Below are 7434 nucleotides of genomic sequence, written 5' to 3' on the forward strand. Positions count from 1 at the left end.
TGATGCATGAATTCATTATCTTAAAACACTTTTATATCAAATGTCAACCCATGCATCTGACATTAAGCATGCATCTCCAATTGAAAATATCCATAACCTTCTTAGTGCATTCTCAACAAACTTGAATACTGTGACCTCTTTTCAAGTTGAAAATATAGAGTATATAGAGTATGTCTCTAGGAGATGATGTAATCAAATTTCACTTGAAAATATTCTCTTATTGCAATACGGACATTTACTAATACTACTATTTTCCTTTGGAAGCTTCAATCTAAATGGAAAATTGTCTTCTTACTTTTTTCCATAAATATATACTTAAAGATACGTGGGTAAAGAAATAATTAATATATTTTTAAATTTGAAGAAGATCTTCTAATTTTTTTTTTGAAAAAGTCTTATATTTAAAGATAAAAGTAGCTATAAGAAGTTTTCGTGTATTAGTTATACATATTTTTAATAATTTATTTTTAAAAATAATGTAAATACATTAAAACGAAAAAAAAATATTTTAGATATTATAATTAATCTTATTTCTTATAAAAAATTAAAGGGTTAAATATATTAGGGGTCCTAAAAAATATACTATAATTCAACTTTAGCTGCACAAAAAATATTCTTTAGAATAATGATTTTCATTATATTTTTCATTCAAATTTTTGGTCCCTACCATTGATTTGCCATGTGAAAGTTTTTGGTGACTGAGCATTCACATGACAATATCAACGTGTCAAATATGCAGAAATGACACACAACGTGGAAATTTTGACCATTTTATATTTTACATATTAATTAAATATATAGCGACGATACATTTTTTTTGCCAAGATGAACATCATAGTTAAACTTAGAAATGATAGTTAATGTGTAGCTAATTAGCAGCAAACTTAGTCTCTTAAATCTTTAAAAAAAATTTACATCCTAAAGAGATGCGTAAGATGACATAGATTTATATTTTTTCAAAAAAAATTGCATGCAAGATTGAGACGGCTTGTTTTGGTATTTTTTTAAAAATAATTTTTATAGTGATTTTGTGTAAAAATAATTTACAAAAAAACTTTTCATAAATGCTTCAAATGAAAATTTGATTTGAATAGTTATTTTTAAAATATTATTTTAAATATCCCATCATTTTTATTGAAACTTTTTGTAAATATCAAAATTTTAAAAAAATCACTTAATTTTGAAGATATTTCAAGTAGCTTTTCTTAAAAAACATTTTTGAGATACAACATTTTAAAAAAATTGCGATATCGACTATGTTTTGATCTTCAATCGTATATGTTTATGTTATAGGATGTCAAAATTAGTCTTTCAATTTAAAAAATCGAATATAAAAAAATTTGTAATATTTTGAAAAACAATTTTATAAAACTTATTTCTAAAAATATAAAGAAAAAAATTCATTTTTTTAAAGTTGAAACAACCACCCTTTATCACTTTATAAGAATTTCTCCCAAAAAAAAATGAATTTTTTTGATGTGGGATGAATAAAATATGGATTTTTAAGCTCCAATTTTCCATAAAATAGAAACATTGAAAACTTTGACCTACGATTGAATTTTGAGTTAATATTTTGCACGGATTTCCTACATAACACATAGCAAGGATCTGTGATTTTTTTTGGACATTTCTAATAAACCTTTATTTATTTTTATTTTCTGATTAAAACACATATAAATGAATTGTTTTTACGAGGAAATAAATCAAAATAAATTAAGATATTCCCGAAATGCCACACATATCCTCTCTATTTTTGCCATAGAAACTCGTGCAAAAAGTTAGATAAAAATGTGATGTGTAGGCCTATTTTTTCTGTTGTGTTTCCGCATTTTGAACACTTAACACTCGAAAAATCACAATAGTTTAAGGCATCACTGCAATGCTAGAAAACTTTGTAATTCATCTTTATTTTTTGTCATATAAGTTAATTTTAAAAAAAGATTAAAATGGGATGCATAGGTCTATGTTTATGTTGTTTTTGCCACATGAAACATATTCATTTATATGTGTTTTGATTGAAAAATAAAACTAAGTCAAGGCTTGCTAGAAATTCAACAAAACTTTGTAGATTCTTTCTATGTGTTATGTGGGAAATCCCTACAAAATATTAGCTCAAAGTTCAACCATAGGCCTAAATTTTAATTGTCTTACTTCTTGAAAAATTGACGCTTAAAATATCTATATTTAATTCATCTCACGTCAAAAATACTCTAATTTTAATGGGAAAGTTTCTTATAAAGTGATAGAATTGAATGTAAAAAATTATAAAAAAAAATCTAAGTCTAGGTTAATACAAACATCTCTTTATGATGAAAACCATTAAAGGTTTAAGAGATTGAGTTTGCTACTATTTAGTTCCGGATTAACTACAAATTATCTATCATTTATGGAATTAAGTATGATTTTCATGTTTGCGACAAACTTAACGACATATTTACTGTCACTATATACTTAGCTAATAAAAATATAAAATGGTCAAAATTTCCATGTGGCATGCCTTGTCAACATATTTGTCATGCTGACTTTGCAAAGTATACACTCAATTACCAAAAACTTCTACATGACATGTCACATAAGCTTCTTTTAAGGGAATTTAACGGGAGGTACCAAAAGTGTGGACGAAAATATTATGAGGATCCTTATTTAAAAAAAGTCTTCATTTGATTCGTGAGTTTTTCCATTCAAGAAAAAGTTTTCTTTTGGTCCTTGAATACCGGTCAGTGAAAATTTCCACAATGATTCTTGATCTTAGCTCGGTTAAATATTTTATATTAATTCGTTTCACGTCAAAAAAACTATAATTTTTATGGGAGAGATTCTTATAAAGTGATAAACTTGATTGTAAAAAATTTTGAAAAAAAAATCTAAATCTAAGTCATTACAAACATCTCTTTAAGATGAAAAACATTAAAGGTTTGATTTACCTACTATTTATGTATTTAAGTATGATGTTCATCTTAGCAACGAATTTAGCGGCATATTTACCGTTGCTATATACTTAACTAATATTAAAAATATAAAATGGTCAAAATTGGCATGTGGGTTGCCATGTGAGCAATTTGCAATGCTGACTTTGCCAAGTATACGTCTAATCACCAAAAAATTTAAAAAAGATATCAAAAGTATAGACATAAAATATTATGAAGATCATTATTAAAAAAATTGTGAAGAACTAGAATTGAATTATACATCTATGAAAGGAAAAAAGTGATAACGTTTAGAATTTGGAACCACGAGATTGGTGAATGATGGAGAAATTAAAGTGTGGAGAGAGGGAGAGGAATTGAGAGAGAGATAATTGAGGGTGGAAATATTTTTATTAGTTATTGATGAGGATGCCTCCAAGGCATATATACGAGTATTACACAATGATTGAAACACAATTTATATAAGCCAAATAACAGAAAAATAAAAAATTCGAGTTTGTAACCGGTTACACAAAATCTGTAGCCGATTACCATTGAAACAAACTGAAAATTAACTAACAGTGATAACCGGTTACTGCGAATGCGTAACCAGTTACACCAACTCTAGAAGCATTTTTCTGCTTCTTATTTGACTTATTTTGACACCTGTAGCTGGTTACACCCCTCGTGTTAACCAGTTACATCACTTGAATCACTAAAAAACTTTTAACACATAACCTTAATTCAAGTGCTCCTAGTCTTCCATGCACATGTTGATCTTCAACCCCTTGAACACATCATTTGTGACTCCCTTAGTCAACAAATCAGCCGCTTCGTATTCACTTCTACAATATTCCAATCTTAACTTTCCTTCACTAACAAGCTCCCTTAAGTAGTGAAACTTCAACTCAATGTGCTTGCTCCTCCCATGTGTAATTTGGTTCTTAGCAAGATTAATCGCAGAAACATTATCAACCAGGAGCGTAACAACCTCACCCTCATTGATGCCCAACTTCTTTAATAGATTCACTAGCTACACAACTTGAAACACACATAACAAAGTGGAAATATACTCGGCCTCACAAGATGAGAGTGTAACTATTGGTCCTTCTTCGAACACCATGAGATTAATGTTCCTCCAAACATAAAGATGTATCCAGCTGTATACTTTCGAGCAAATTTCATTTTTTGTTGTATCCGCTGCAGGAAAGAGAATTTTGTAGCCAATAGACCCTTTGACATATTTTGGGATCCTCTTGACTGCTACCAAGTGAGACATCTTCAGTCTCCCCATGAATCTACTCATAATACCGATAATAAACACTAAGTCTGGTCGCGTATTATACAAATAACACAAGGATCTAATCAGCCTCCTATACTGAGTTGGATCAACATCTTTCTTACCCGCATTCTTCGACAATAATAGCCCCGATTCAGCCGAAGTAATGGAAATATTACAATGCTCTATTTTAAACCTCTTTAATATCTCAAGTGCATACCTTCTTTGGTATATGAGCAGTCCCCTTTTGGACTTGTGGAACTAAATGTCAAGGAAGTATGTCATGAGGCCAAGGTCAGTCATCTCAGATTCTTTCATAAGTTCACTCTTGAACTTAGAAATACACTTCTGGTTGTTATCCGTTATCAACAAATCATCTACATATAGACAAAGGATAATAACCCATTCACTTATATTTGTCTTCACATACACGTCATGCTCGTATACACATTTCTTGAAGTCAACCTTCTTTAGGAAACCACTTATTCTCTTGTTCTAAGCTCTTGGAACTTGCTTCAAACTGTATAACACTTTCTTAAACTTGTAGAACTTTAGCTCTTGGTTTCTCACAACTAAACCAAGGGGATTATTTTACATACACCTCTTCTTCAAGTGGTCTGTTCAAAAATGCTGATTTGACGTCCATTTGGTAGATGAGCCAATTGTTGTTATTCGCAATACCAACAACTAGCCTAATGGTTTCAATCCTAGCAATCGGAGCAAATACCTCTTCAAAGTCTATTCCTTTTCTTTGCAACAATCCCTTTGCAACTAATCAAACCTTATGTTTGATTATTTCACTCTTGTGATTTTCCTTCACTTTGAACACCTATCTCACACCAATTGGCTTATTTCCATTCTGTAGATCAACCAACTCTCAAGTATTTTTATTCTCAATAGATTCAAGCTCCTCCTTCATAGGACAAACCCATTTTGGATCACTTAAAACCTTTTTGTTTTAACGGGTTCAGATTCCGCCATAAGTGCAAAATGAATGAAATCACCATCATCATTGACTTCATTATCTTGGAACAACTCATAACCTTAGATTCTTTGAGTAAAACCTTTTTGTCTTGTTGATCTTCTCACATTCTCTTCAATTCAGGCTTCAAAAATGGGCGTTTATGCACTTCGTGTATATGTAGAATATGAATTTTCAAAGCTGTAATCAGTTACAACTTTTACATAATGAGTTACAGGTTGCTGTTCCTCCTTGATTTCGTCAACAATGACGTCTTGAATAATCACAACCCTCTTATTTGATGCATCAAACAACTTGTATCATCAACTCTTCCTTATCATCCAACTTTTTTCTAAGCTACCCCAGATCATGTTGATACGTCACGAAACCAAAAACTTTCAAATGGTTCAGATTCAGTTTTAGTCCCGACCATGCTTCCTCTAGTGTTACCTTTTCAAGCTTATTTGTTGGGAACCTATTCAACAAATGGGCAGTTATGGATACTTCTTTTCCCCATAACATTTTTTGGCAAGTTCTTCCTTTTTAGCATGCTTCTCACTACATAACTCTTTTGGCAAGTTCTTCCCCTTTAACAACTTCTCACCATGTTCATGATCGATCAATTCTTCCTTTTGGAAACACCATTTTGTTGCGGTGTATAAGGTGGCACAATCTCATGTTTTATCCTTTCTTGAACACAAAACCTTTCAAAGTCTTTTGAGACATATTCGCCTCCACCATCCATTTTGAGCACTTTGAGCTTGTGAATGATATGTCTCTCAACCATGGACTTGAACTTCTTAAATACTTCAAATACCACATCCTTTCTCTTGATTAGGTATGTCCATAGCTTTCTACTTTGATCGTTGATAAATGTGAAAAACTATCTATTGCCACCAATGGAATCTACTTGCATCGGTCCACACACATATGAATACACCACCTCAAGGTGATTCTTGGTTGTACAACATATATCCTTGTTGAATTTACCCTTATATTGTTTCGATTGCACACATTCTTCACAAATTTCAGCCGGTATATTGATCAATGACAACCCTATTACCATTCCGTTCTTTTGCAATTCTTTGAGATCTTGGAAATTGAGATGCCCAAGACGATAATGCCATATCCACTCTTCTCGAGTTACTGCTATAGCAAGACATTTATTCTCCATAATCTTCATCTCAATCTTGAAGGTTCTATTGGAAGCCAAATGAGCTTTAAGGACCAAAACCTTGTTTGCATCCATAATTCTCAACCCCTTATTTTCCATGTGAATCTTGTAACCCTTCTCAAGCTATTGACCAATACTTAAAAGGTTACATTTGATTCTAAGAGTGTAAAATACATCTTTGATCAAGGGATGTCCATCATCCCTTCTCATGATCAAAACATCACTGATCCCATCGGCCGCTAGAGTGGTGTCATCCACGAACTTCACTTTGTTCTTCATGGCACAATTGATTTTGACAAACCAATTCTTCCTCACTGTCATATGAGTAAAACAACCTGAGTCCAAATACCATTCTTCATTGCACTGGACTCCTTCTCTCATAGTCACCATGACATTTTCTTCTGCATGGAACCGGTTAACGCTTTCATGTAACCAGTTACAACTTGTTTTTGCAGCATTCCCAAAATTGATGTTGTTGTCCTGCAGCCTGCTACTGCTTCATTTGCCTTATATGATCATTACTAAGAAAAATTCTGAAAATTCTATTTACTCTTCATGAGCCATTTTCCTTTCGATATCTTGTCCTTCTCGTTGAAGCGAGCTTGCAAAGCGATCTACGCCTTTCCCTTAACATTATTTCTCTCCTCCATCCTTTGCTCACGAGCCTTAAGAGAGCTTTACAACTCCTCTTTGCTCATCGTCACAAGATATTTCAATTCCACAATTGCTATAACCATGTTGTCAAATCTCGGTGCTAAGGAACACAAGATTTCCGCGACAACATACTACTCCATGATTGCTTATCCACATGCCTTCACTTGATTCACTAATCAAGTGATTCTTGTTTTGAATTCGTTGATTATCTCCTTTTTTTCATTTTAATCAATTCAAGTTGACGCTTGTGAGTTTGTAACCTCACCACCTTCGCCTTGTCAGCCCTTATGTATGCCTTATCTAAGATTTCCCATGTTTGCTTTGACGATTCGTAATCACCAACTTTTTCAAAGTTGTCACCATCCACACATTGAGGGATCAAAAACAACGCCTTGAAATCTTTCTTCTTCTCTTCCTTATGTGTTGCTTGTTGTGCATCCGTTGCACCTTGGACAAGGGG

The sequence above is a fragment of the Lathyrus oleraceus genome, chromosome 2 (genome assembly GCF_024323335.1).
Source record: "Lathyrus oleraceus cultivar Zhongwan6 chromosome 2, CAAS_Psat_ZW6_1.0, whole genome shotgun sequence".
NCBI classification, from domain to species: Eukaryota; Viridiplantae; Streptophyta; class Magnoliopsida; order Fabales; family Fabaceae; genus Lathyrus; species Lathyrus oleraceus.